Consider the following 13,742-nt stretch of genomic DNA (forward strand, 5'->3'; position numbering starts at 1 on the left):
TTCCTTTATAAACTAAGCCTATAATCAGCACAACATATTGACCCGAAAATTAAGAGCATGAGACCTGATGATTCCTAGCTAGCTGGTCATGGGGATGATCACTACCATTGTACAAAAAATGTTCAAATAAGAAATTAGTAGGGAAAGAAACTGTCCCAAAAGTTTTGGGATTTTCTTGACAATCTTAATATATCCATCAAAAGTAACCTTCTCACAAACATTTGAATTTAGGTTCAAGAATCTTGTTTAGTACCCGTTTCGGATGAATTTGAAAGCTTAAAAATTACTTTTTAATAGTCTAAAACCACTTTTACATAAAATAATAATAATAATAATAAAATAAAAGTGTATTTGGTTAATTTATAAAAAGTTCTTTAAGCGTTAAAAAAAAAATCTGAAAATCTCATCACCACAAGAAAATTGTTTATTTGTGGTTTCCTGCAAAAATGACTATTTATTGCTAAAATGAGTCTATTTTCATCATAAATTATCATTTTTATTACAAATAATCCGTCACAAATGTTTTTTTTTTTTTTTCTTATAGTGCCTTTTTAAAAAAGCATCAAATTGGATAATGTTACATCTAAAAAAACAACTTAACTAATTTTAAAGTGAAATGATATATTTTACAGTCGTGAAACGTGCAAGCGTTGTGCAATCTCTTTGAAAAAAGTAAGTAAATACGGAACCCACATGAAAAAAATTAATTTTTTTAAAAGTGAACCCCACTCTTTTTCAAAACAATTATGCAGCGCTTACGCACTCCACGACTGTATGTAGCATTACTCAATTTTAAAAGTGCTTTAAGTGCATATTTACCAAATAATAAATAATCTTTTAATAGTAGAGTTTTTTAATTATAAACCTCTACAATTAAAAGCACTATTATAAAAAACTTTATTTCCTACTACAATTCCAAGGTCAGTGCATATATATTTTTTTTTTCTAAGCAATATTCATTCATTGATATTATAAAATCCTGAAATACAATAGGTACTAGGTAATTATACAAATAAGAAATGAGGGTCTTTTTCACTATAAAAACTTAAAAGATATTAAGGAATAGACTAAGGGATATGCTTTCATACATATGGTTGGAAGCAGCTCATTGCATAATGTTATGCACACGTGGATTTTGAGATTGATGCCGTGACTTACCAATCTTCAAATCTGATCGTGCTTGATGTCCCTACTGATGGATTACATTTTCCAATCTATAGGTTGCGCTTTACGTGCTCAGAAGGTCGGTACATATTGCTTTTGCAGCCATATTGCTTTAGTCCTCGCCGTAGAAACTATAAATTAAGTTAAGCAAGAATTTAAAAAGAAAAAAGAAGCAAAAAGAAAGGTCAGTGCATATTGCTTTTTGCCGGCAGGCCTCATTGCTTTCCTCACCGTAGAAACTTACAAATTAAGTTAAGCAAGAATTTTTTTAATAAAAAAAAAGGAAAAAGGAAAAAGGTCAGTGCATATTGCTTTCGCGGGCCATAAAGTCTATTGCTGCAGCATCTACGGCGTAAGTGTATGTATGAATTGATTAAGAGTCCCAGTGATGTAAATTTAAAACAGAAAATCGGTCCGAATCGAACCAGTTGGCCCGATTTTAAATCGATTCGGTCTAGAACCAATTCTTGTTTTAGGCAAACCGATTGACCTGGTCCTATCCCGATTCTATGGTTTTTGGAACCGGACCGGACTAACCCGGTTGGAGAAAAAAATATATAAAAATTAATATTTTATATATATATATATTAGTTTTATAAAAAATTAATATTATACAAAATATTTTTTCTATATAAGTTTTATATATAATATATAATTATATATGAGATTTTTATATATAATTATATATCATATATGAAATAATTTTATATTATAATTTATAAATTATAACATAAAATGTTAATCTTAAATATGAACATTTGTAATTTGTTTAATCATATGTTATTAATATAATTATATATAAGATAATGTTATTATAATTTATAAAATAAAAGTTTAATCTTAAAGATGAAAATTTAATTGATCATATGCTTTAAACATAAAATATATATATATTAAATTATTAATAACATTTTATATATAGCTATACTAATATATAACTAATACTAATATATTATATATATCTAAATAATCGCTATACTAAATAATCACATATAAAATAATGATATAGTAATACTAATACTAAATTACTATACTAATACTATCACTATAATAAATTACTATACTAATACTATCACTATAATACTATCAATAATATAGTTATAATAAATTAAACTCACTATAACATTTAACAAACTCACTATAGCTATAGTTATACTTATAGTCTAATATAGACTATAGTTATACATATATTATATAGCTATACTAATATATAACTAATACTAATATATAGTTATACTAATAGTCTAATATTAATACTATTATATAGTCTAACTAATACTAATAGTCTAATATAGACTATAGTTATACTAATCAGTAATCACTATAACTAAATCACTATTAATCATTATAACCAAATCACTATAGTCTATAACTATTAACCATGTATTAAATGTATTACAAATATATATAAATTATAATTATCAATTTCCCAAACCATCAAAAAAAATTTAATGATCAGTTAAAAAGAATAAAGAACAAAACAATTGAAAGTTGAAACCAATAGAAACAGCGTCGTTTTCTCTCACAATTCCAATTTATACCATAAGCCCTAAAACAATTTCAAATGGCGCCCCTCTCCTCACTCTCATCTCCGCCTCTCTAGTCTCTGCCTCTACACTGCCCTCTCGTCTCCGTCTCTCTACCTCCCCTCACCGGCCGTCACACATACCGTGAGCTCACAGAATCACTGTCATCGTCGAACCACCCCTCACGGACTTATGGCCTCATGTCACGTCTCTCTGTCTTCGATTCCTCATAGTAATTTTTCTCCATTATTTTTTTCATTTCACTTATTTAAGTTGTTTAAAATTAATTCAAGTTATATGAATCATTAGGGTTTTGTGATTGTGTTTGTGTTATTAGGGTTTTATAATTGTGAAAGTACCTGAAAGTGCAGTTTATTGTTGATGGGAAGCTTCTATAATCCCCCCCCCCCTCCATATGCGTGAACTTGAGTTCGCAAGTTGCCAATGGCTAGAAGTCTGTGTTTGTGTATATGGATTAACTTTTTTGAATTTATATATATTTTTGTGTGTATGTGTGTGTTTGTTTATATGTATATGTATGTGTGTGTGCGTGTGTCAGTGTATTGGAACATTTGAAACTTCTGAAGATAACTGAATATTTGAATTTATATGTGTGTTTGTGTGTGTTAGTGTATATGTCGGTGTGTGTGTGTCAGTGTGTGTTTGATAGTTTGTATACATGGACTGCATTGTAAAACAGATTGTGTGTTTTATATGTATGTTTAATAATGTGTATATGGATTTTTTTTTAGTAAAAACTAGAAAACTGGACTGGATTGGAAACCGGTAAAAACTGGAGATACTGGCTTAGGAGAGTAACCGGTGCGTAATTGGTTTTGAAAAATACAAAATCGATACATACTGGTTCGGTCCTAAATTTTGTCCAAAACCAGACCGGACCGGACTGATTACACCCTTAGTTAAAACCGGATACCAAGAATATTTCAAGTATTCTTATAATTTCTCACTATTATTTATTATTTTATTATTATTTTTCACTTACTTTTTTCTACTATTCAATATTATTCAATATTCTATCATTAATTTTTTATTATTATTCAAAGAATACCTGAGAATATCTCATCATCCAAATACAACCTTAACATGATCACGTTGTTCCTATTTAAGACATCATAAATATTTCAACATTAGAATTATTGGCCGGATCGTTATATAGAGAAAAAAATTTAGTTACCATGTAAAAAAGGAGGAAAAAGAAAGGGATGAAAATAAAAGAAAAATACTATAAGAAAACAGCTTATTTGCGGTCAGTTATTTCTTGCGAAAATGACTATTTCATGCTAAAATAAATTTATTTTCATTACAAATAGTCATTTACATCGCAAATAATTCGTCACAAATGATGGTACATTTTTCTTATAGTGAAATTCGCTTTTGTTTTATTTTTTTAGCACCTTATTATATATCTTTATCTTCCTACTTTTGTCGTCCTTTATCATTAGCCAATTAACAGAACATATTGACAGAAACTTAAGAGCCTGAGACCTGATATTCCAAGCTGGTCATCACGGGAACTACCTCTGTACGTACAAAAAATATTCAAAAGTTTTGGAATTTTCTTGACATTAATAATCTTATATATATCCATCCACTATAAGAGACTGGATTTTTTGAGACAAAAAATTTTATCTCAAAAATCCCAATTTTCATCCCAAAATATTTGTGAAGATGAAAAAATTCTCTATTTTGTCTCAAAAAGCCTGTCTTAAAAGGTTTTTGGAGACAAAAATTGAATTTCGTCTTAAAAATTGATTTTTAGAGATGAAATTAGGTGGAACTAGTCGACACTGTTCAAATGGGATTTTTTTTTAGACGAACCAATTTCGTCTCCAAAACCAGTTCGAATGGAAATATTTATGTTCGAACCTACATATTAGTTCGAACAATATGAAATTTTGATTCGAACTAATAACCATATTTGGTCATGTTCGAACAAATGTTGTGTTCGAACATAAATTATGTCTGTTCGAATAGACATTTTATTTTCAATCATTATGTCCATTCGAACGGGGTTTTGTATATTAATGTTGTTCAAAGAAATATTTTATTGTTCGAACGGCCGTTCGGACTATTTTTCTCGGTTGTCGTTCAAATGGGTTAGATTTTGTTCGAATGGGTCTTTTTTGTTTGAATGAATTTATTAATGGTAATCGATAGTTCGAACTGGTTATTTACCGTTTGAATGGTATTAATCATATATCATATAATTTAATATTAAAAATACCATATTAATATTACACAAATTGTAATTCAAACATCACAATTGTTCAACTGCTTTAGAATATCATAATAGAAAGACAATTAAAGAAAAAATAAATTTTAAGATTGTGGTAGTGGCATAGAGTTTTGGGACATAATTGACTGCAACTGTTCAAATACAACTTTTTGTACCTCCGTCCCCAGTCTCCTCTGCTTGTTCTCTTCTAATCTTGCATCTAAATCTGCTGTTTGATTTAATCGGGTCAGCAACTCTTTCTCCTTGGAACTCAATTGTTCAATCTCTAGTATTGCTTTCTCTAATTCCTTAATCTTGTCGTCATTCGATCTGGCTCTACAAGAGGATGATGATGTTGAGGATATTTTGACTCAATGTCCTAAACTCCTCAAATATCCATAACGTGATCCAAGAACTTGAGAAATGATCTGAGCATCATTGACAGTTTCCTTAAGAGATATTATCTTGTCCTAAAAAAAATTAAAATTAGCATACTAAACAAAAATATTATTAGACAATGAAATTAAATAACTTTAACTTACATAATTTGCTTCTGATTCAAATCTAATCCAAACACCATCACGATTTTTATATGCTTTTGCATACAATTGGGTCAGATCATAGTCAGCAGGACTTTCTTCTTCCAATAAAAAAAAAATTATATTAGAACTTAAATCAGAAAAGTATATTATATGTTAATATTTAACAGGAACTAAAATAACTTACAATTTTCTTAGACAAACGATAAAAAGATCGAGAACCCGTGTGATGGTGCATCATTAATTTTGATCTATTTATTTTGTTCACAGTACTCTGTTGCTAAAAAGAATATTATGTTTATATATTTAATACATCTATCATATACTATTAAAAAAAGATAACAACAAAATTACCTGATAAGCAGGATCTTCATACATATCACAAATCTTCTCCCATTTGTTTGGTGACATTGCTTGGAATGGATTTTGGCACACCTCTATTGTAGTACTAAACTTCTGATAGTGTGCATGGCATCAACCTTTGTACCTCCAGAATGCATTCGACATCAATTCCTTAATCGTTTGTTGATCCTCTCGTCAGCCAAAATTAAGTTCAAACTTGTCTTTACAAAAATTATAAATCATTAGTATAAATACACAATAACTTTAAATTAACATGTTATACTTAGTTTCTTAGGTTGTAGCTTATTATCAGGCAACAATTTTTTATGTGGTCTTCACATCTTAGGAAACTTTAGATCAGGAGGATGTAATCATCGGTGCATACGTGCGAGTAAGCGTACCAACATAAAAAGCAAGTCACGCTGCCGAATCTCCAGAGCCACCGATGTGATCAAAAGGAATATCAACTTTAATTTTACCCACTTTCCTTACTTTCCCTATACAGACACCCTTCGTAGTGCCTCGACCTCAACGTTGGCTCACAACAGCTATATATACAGTAATTAAAGCATATATTTTAATTAAGTTATTTCTATTATATATATATATATATTACTTAAATCAAGCATTAAATGTGGTATTTAATTTGATATACTATACCTTATTCTAGGTCTGGTGATGTTGACCCACTATTGGTGGCACGTGAACCACACGGGGAGTCGGTAATAGATAGAGATGGCGCACGTGTTGCTTTGCGTTTGTGAGGCATATCTGTTTGAAATTGTAATAAATTGTTATTCGAACAAATGTAACGGATATTTATAAGAATGATACTTACACAAATATATGTTTGAAATTCATTCACTATCAGTGCTGCTAGACCAGTCCCCTTCATCCTCATTAGACACTTCAGTTGATTAATGTTCTTCCAACATTTCACCCTCAATTACTTCAGGTTGAACATCTTTTCTACGCAACGGGACCATGTCATATTGGCTTAGATCAACAAATAGATTGATGCCTAATTCTTTTTCTTGATAGGCTTCTTCATTTGCTGGACTAACAACTTCTGCATGTTGTTCGTCTGCCTCTGGAATGTAATCATATACATTTCTTGGTGCAAACTTCTCCACTACCTGCCATGGGTTCCCGTACTCCAGATCATCTAAATAAAAAACTTGATTCGTTTGGCAAGCGAGAACGAAATGATCGTCCTTATACCATGAGCGAGATGTATTGACACCTACAAAATATTCATCATTATGCACTCCCAACCTAGGATTTGAGACATCCCACCAGTTACATTTAAACAACCAGACAATATATCCCCCCACGTACTTTAATGCTATAATATCTTCCACGAGTCCGTAGAAGTCAATGTTATCATCTCATGGCTTCCTTTGCACAATTTTGAGTTTTCCTACATCATTCTCTATCAGCTATGTGAAATCTATATCCACGCACCAAACATCATGAGTATTGAATAGCCCGCCTGGATAGACCACATGCCATAGCATACAGTTTTGGTGAGATTTTTTTAGAATTATCACCATATTTTGATACAACCTACATCAATAAATATTATTATAGTTATATAAATGTTAGATAGAAAAAAAAGTAGAGTTTAGTGTTATGAAGTTCGTATTATTAAATGGGGCTTTATAGTAATATCTTTTGCTCAAACCATGAGGCAAATTCCTTTTCGTGCATCTTTTCTACGTCAGTTACACCATTCGTGTGAACTATTAATATGTATCAAGTTATACTATATTATTATACCTGAACTTAAAGATACTACTGATTTAGAAGATCATCACTAACCTAAAGTAATGTTCAATCTTTGCATAGTTATTCAATACATACCATCGATCTCTTTCAAACTCTCGCCCACATAGGTCATAGTCCCCATGTTCGCCTATGAGACGTACGATCTGAGAAAACATGTAAAATGCCAATGAGACTACCATTTGTCCACCTTCATAACTTTGATCCGGTCTTGTAAATCTAATATCAACTCCACGGAAATACATTGAACAAAAGGTATGCCACTAATTATCAATGCATGATTCTGTAATCGAACCTTCTAAACGAGCTTTATTCTCCACAGATTGCTTAAGTTTTCCCAAAAACCGTTCAATACGTTCTACTACAAATGTCAAAATCTCCCTAATTCTGTGAGAGCAGTAGGACATCCCGAGTAAGCTTTCCACGCACACCAACCACAACAGATGCTGCAAAAATACATGACAATCATGACTTTTGAGACTAGTTATTTTCCAATCATGAGTTCAAGCACATCTTGACATGTTTGAAGCATAGCCATCAGGTAATTTGATTGTCATGAACTAATCATAGGATTTTTTTCTCTCATCATTTGAAAGTGTATACCATCTAATGCGCATATAGGCTGACGACCTATTATCTTGCAAATGCAACTCCGATCTTATTCCCAACTCTTTTAAATCTTTACGAGAGTTAGCTGTATCTTTTGACTTCCCTTCTATTGCGGTCAAAGTGCCCGTTATATTCTCACATATATTTTTCTCAATGTGCATAACATCTAGATTGTGGCATAGTGTCAAGGTAGACCAGTATGGAAACTAAAAACAAAATACTTTTTTTTGTCCAATTCAACTCCGCTGCTTGTCGTTTTCTCTTTCAAACTCTTGCATCTTTTCCAAATTTGTTTTCTGATACATCCCCCAACTACACGATAATATCATTCACAGACAACTCTGGCGTTAATGATCTGCGAACAACCCTTCCATCAAACATCGTTCTATTTGAACGTCATCTATGATTATATGGTAAATATTGACGATATCCTATGAAACATAATTTCCTACCATTTTGTCAACTACTGTGACTGTATATCTTTATTGAAAACACGACAATCCATTTTACCTTTTGTACTCCACCCAAAAAAGTTTCCATATGCTGGAAAATTATTTATTGTCCATATCACTGCAGCATGCATTTTAAATTCCCACGACGAGGCCGCATCATATGTACTGACACCCTGATCCCAAAACTTTTTCAACTCTGCAATTAGTGGTTGCAAATAAACATCGAATTCGTTCCCTGGTGACCTTGGCCCTAGTATCAGTAGAGTCATCATAAAATATGGATCATTCATATACTTCCAATGTGGCAAGTTATAGGGCATTAATATGATAGGTCAAATACTATGAGAAGTGCTCATATTGCTAAATGGATTAAAACCATCCGTTGCTAAACCAAGACGTACATTGTGAGGTTCTTCGGCAAACCATGGATACTCGACATCAAATTTATTCCATTGCAAGGAATCTGCAAGATGAAAGAGGAATTTTTTCATTTAGGATTCTTTCTTTATGGTGCCAAGACATATCTTTCGCAGTCAACCTAGATGAAAAACAATCTTTGAAGTCGAGGAATCAATGGAAGATGTTCTAACACTTTGTAGGGTACATTACACTTATTAGATATCCATCTTGACTCATGACACACTAGACATGAATCAAATTCTGCATATTGCTACCAAAAGATAACACAATCATTTTTACAAGCGTGGATGATATTATAATAAAATCAATCCTAGTCCTCTCTTCAATTGTTTCGCTTCATAAAAATTACAAGGTAATATGTTATCTTGAGGGAGAGGCTCTTTAAATAATTTTAACAACATGTCGATGGCCTTGGCAGAAATATGACAAATATACTTAATATGGAGCAGCCTCACTGTGAGAGACAACTTGCTATAACGGACGCACCTCTCGTACAACTCTTGTTGTGCATCCTCCCACAGTCTTCCAAAGTTTCCATTTCCCTCAAATGATTGTGTAGTTGTTCCTTCTCCATCCCTCGTCTTGCACCCAGATCGCCTAACATCTCAGTTATTTTCTCTCCATTATTATCACTGTCATCGTAAGCATCCACATTTATGTCGTCCATGTTGATGTCGTTACCTTCTTCCATTTGATTGGATTGACTGCTAAATCTAACTCATTTAGAAAATGGTTCGTCATGCAAGACCCATGGTGTGTATTTAGAATCGATTTCATTTACAAATAAATGCTCTTCCATACTACCACCAAATTATAAGAACTAAGATTTTTGCACTTCTTGTACGGATATCTTATAAATCCTTGATTGTCAACACTCATGCGAAACTCTATAAAAAACTTCACCCCTTGTGCATACTCCTTATAGTCTCGTCCAAGTCTATTTCCCAACAACATCCAGCTCTTTTCCATTGTATTTTCATTACTCATCGACTGTCGAATAAAAAAAACCTAATTCGTGGGATAAACACTATCAATATTATATTCATACTTGTTTACCATCTATTTTATAAGGTAATTGATCATATCTCATTCGAGAGACTATCATCTATATCGTAAATATATCAATCCAAAACTCTAATGTTAGTAAAAATTTCGGCAACATTTCCTACGATTCTCCAAGTATACGATTCTCCAAGTATGCTAGTCACAATAAGTCGTCGATCCTATTCATGGGTCAAGATACTTATGGACCACATACCCGAAACTCTAAATTACATCACCTAACTAGTAAACCAACTCCTACAATTATTAAATTTGAACTCAAATCACATTCCAAATTACAAATACAATGCAAAATCACATTACAAATCACCACTATATTATCAGTATTTTATAAGTATTAATTTTAGTTTAAGTATTAATAATTCTTATGTTTATTATATTTTAAGTATTAATTTTAATTTAAGTGCAAAATATGTTTTAATTATACATTATATGTTTTTAATTAAATATTTTACAAGTATTAATTTTAATTTAAGTATTAATAATACTTATTTTATTATATTTTAAATATTAATTTTAATTTAATTTCACTAATTTTTTATTTATACATTATAGCTTTTTAATTAAATATTTTATAAGTATTAATTTTAGTTTAAGTATTAATAATTCTTCTGTTTATTATATTTTAAGTATTAATTTAATTTAAATGTAAAATATTTTTTAATTATACATTATAGTTTTTTAATTAAATATTTTATAAGTATTAATTTTAATTTAAGTATTAAATATTTTTCAAGTATTAGTCTATTCGAACAAGATAACATGTTCAAGTATTAGTTTGCTAGAACACTTATTAGTCAGTTCGAACATGATTCTGTTCAAACGGAAATCAAAGTGTTCAAATGGGACATACCTAGACTCCAGACATGAAACAGAGACAAAACAGGATACATTTCATACAATTTTCACAAACACAATCTCATAAGATGCATATTTCATTAGGATAAATTTTATATGGGATTGCATAAACACAAATATGCCAAAAATCTAAACATAATTAATTAAAAACTATAAATTATCAAATCACTAAAAATTAAAACTCTTACCTCAAATTTTTGCAATCCAATTCAATAAACCAACATTAATGAAACTTGAAATACAAAAAAAAATAGCAAAAAATAACTTATACCTCTTCTAAACCTCTTATCTCTCTCAAGAATACATTCTCTCTCACTAAGATTGTTCCTCTCTCTCTCCACAACACTCTCTCACACACACAAAATCGCCTCTTCGTGCTCTGCCTCCAAAGGAATCCAATTTCGTGTGTGAAGATGAGCTGATGGTTGAGGTATTTGAATCTGTGAAGTCCAGTTCGAACGGGTATTTACGTGTTCGAACACGAAAATTTCAAAAAACTGCCAAATTCTGCCGCGATTTAATTCAGATTTTAACGTTCAAACGGGTAAGATAGTAGTTCGAACTAACAAATCAGAATATTCTTTGATATTTTCTTCAAATGTAGAGAAGATTACAGGGTATTTTCGTAACCAAATTCCACCAGTGCATTCGAACGGGGGCATTTCACATTTGAATAAGTGAATCTTCAGAGTATTTGGCACGTAATTTCCCTCCAAACACATTCTATGAGATAAATCTGTTGGAACAGGACATTTTGTTGTTTGAACTAATATTAGTATCATTATACTTATAAGTATTTCCTATAATTTTAATAATCTATTATATAAAATATTTTAATATTATATAATATATATATATGTACACACTATATTATTATTCCAAGGATTTGGCATCAAGTTTCCCGCCAAACACATTCTACGATACAAACACGTTCGAACAATATCTGATGCACTACACTAATTGTTCAAACAACACCTTGTTTGTTCGAACACATACCCTATCCGTTCAAACATATATATTATACAAATTAATATATAATACTAATATACTATATATATGTATACTATATAATTCATATACTTAGTGTATATACTAACACTATATACTATATATATATACTAACAATATACAAGTACTATACCATACTTAGTGTATATGCTAACACTATACAAATATTATACTATACTTAGTGTATATACTAACACTATACTAATATAGTCCACTATATATATATTATACATATATATAGTGTTAGCATATACTATATATATACTTTATATAATATATATATACACACTAGATTATACTACTACATATACTATATAATATTCATATATACTATTATATATATACATGAGGCGTTCGAACAGGTCAAGGTACGTTCAAATAATTTATTACTACGTTCGAACAACATTGTTGTCTATTCGAACTTATTTAATGCAAATGACATATGTTCGAACTATATATTTTATGTTTGAACAAGACTGTTCCATACAAATACCCAGTTCAAATATAGAACAGCACAAACACATATGAGAAAACTTCACCCAGTTCAAACCAACGATCCCTAACTCCAATCCGTCGTTGTCGTAGCCACCAACTCCGCCGTTGAAAGCCCTATCTTCTAAGAGGTATGCCCTCAATCATCTTTTGCATTGTCAGTCTATCTATGGAGGATGTTTGAGATCTGTGAAGGGGGTCGGATTTGGAATCAATTCGACCCCATTTTGGTGTTTTCCTGTAGAAATGATTGGGTTTCACTCCTTAATCATTTCTATCGATTTAAACGAAGGATTCGAAGGGTTTTTATATGTTTCACGGCACTGAATTGACTCAGCCGAACAGATTCAAGGTCGTTCAAACGGTTAATTGCCAAACAGCCATTGCAGTGTTCGAATATGATATTGTCTGTTCGAACACGTATGATTTACATTAAGAATAGTTCGAACATATATTATTTATGTTCGGACATAGATGTTCTTTTGGCTAAACAGTAAAGATCTAGTATAATTTTACAGTTCGAATGGGACTCTTACCCATTTGAACTGATGTGTGTTTAGTTCGAACTCAGTGGTTAGCTTCCAGATTGTAATTATGGTTAGTTCAAATAGCATTGTTTCTTTAATATAATATAATTACAATGTTATCAATATTTTATTTACATTTGTTGTGATTTTATGATCAACAGTGAACTAATGGCAACTAGTGGAAGAAAACATGGGAGCGAAGTCGGCCAACCTAGCAGAGAACCTAGTGCTCAGTCGCGGAGACTGATATTGGTTGAGCGGGAGATTATTCTAGATGACTTCCGCGATATTGCCTCGGATGGACAAAGCATATACTCCATCATCACCGATTGGGGATGGGCAGCGATCTATTAGCAGAGGGGTGTTGCCTATCCGGACATGGTTGGTGAGTTCTACCGTACCATTGGGGAGATGGAGGCTGATGCAAATACATGTACCCTTACCGTTCGAGGAGTGAGTATTACTATCTCACCCTCTATTATTTCTTATTTTATTGGTATCCCGCGTGTGATGGACGCATATCCTGCGTTGACTGCACCAGCTGCAGGGACAGATTGTGAGGGTGATAGTGAGGACAATGCTCCAGCAAATGACGGTCTCACAAACGATGAGGTTCGTCAGATGATGCTGGACGCTTCGACTCCTCCATATGATGGCAGTAAAGCCATTAGGCAGGTAGACTGTACAACATTTTTTAGAATGCTAAATTTAATTATTTCCAC

The sequence above is a fragment of the Juglans regia genome, chromosome 6, assembly GCF_001411555.2.
Source record: "Juglans regia cultivar Chandler chromosome 6, Walnut 2.0, whole genome shotgun sequence".
In the NCBI taxonomy this organism is placed as follows: domain Eukaryota; kingdom Viridiplantae; phylum Streptophyta; class Magnoliopsida; order Fagales; family Juglandaceae; genus Juglans; species Juglans regia.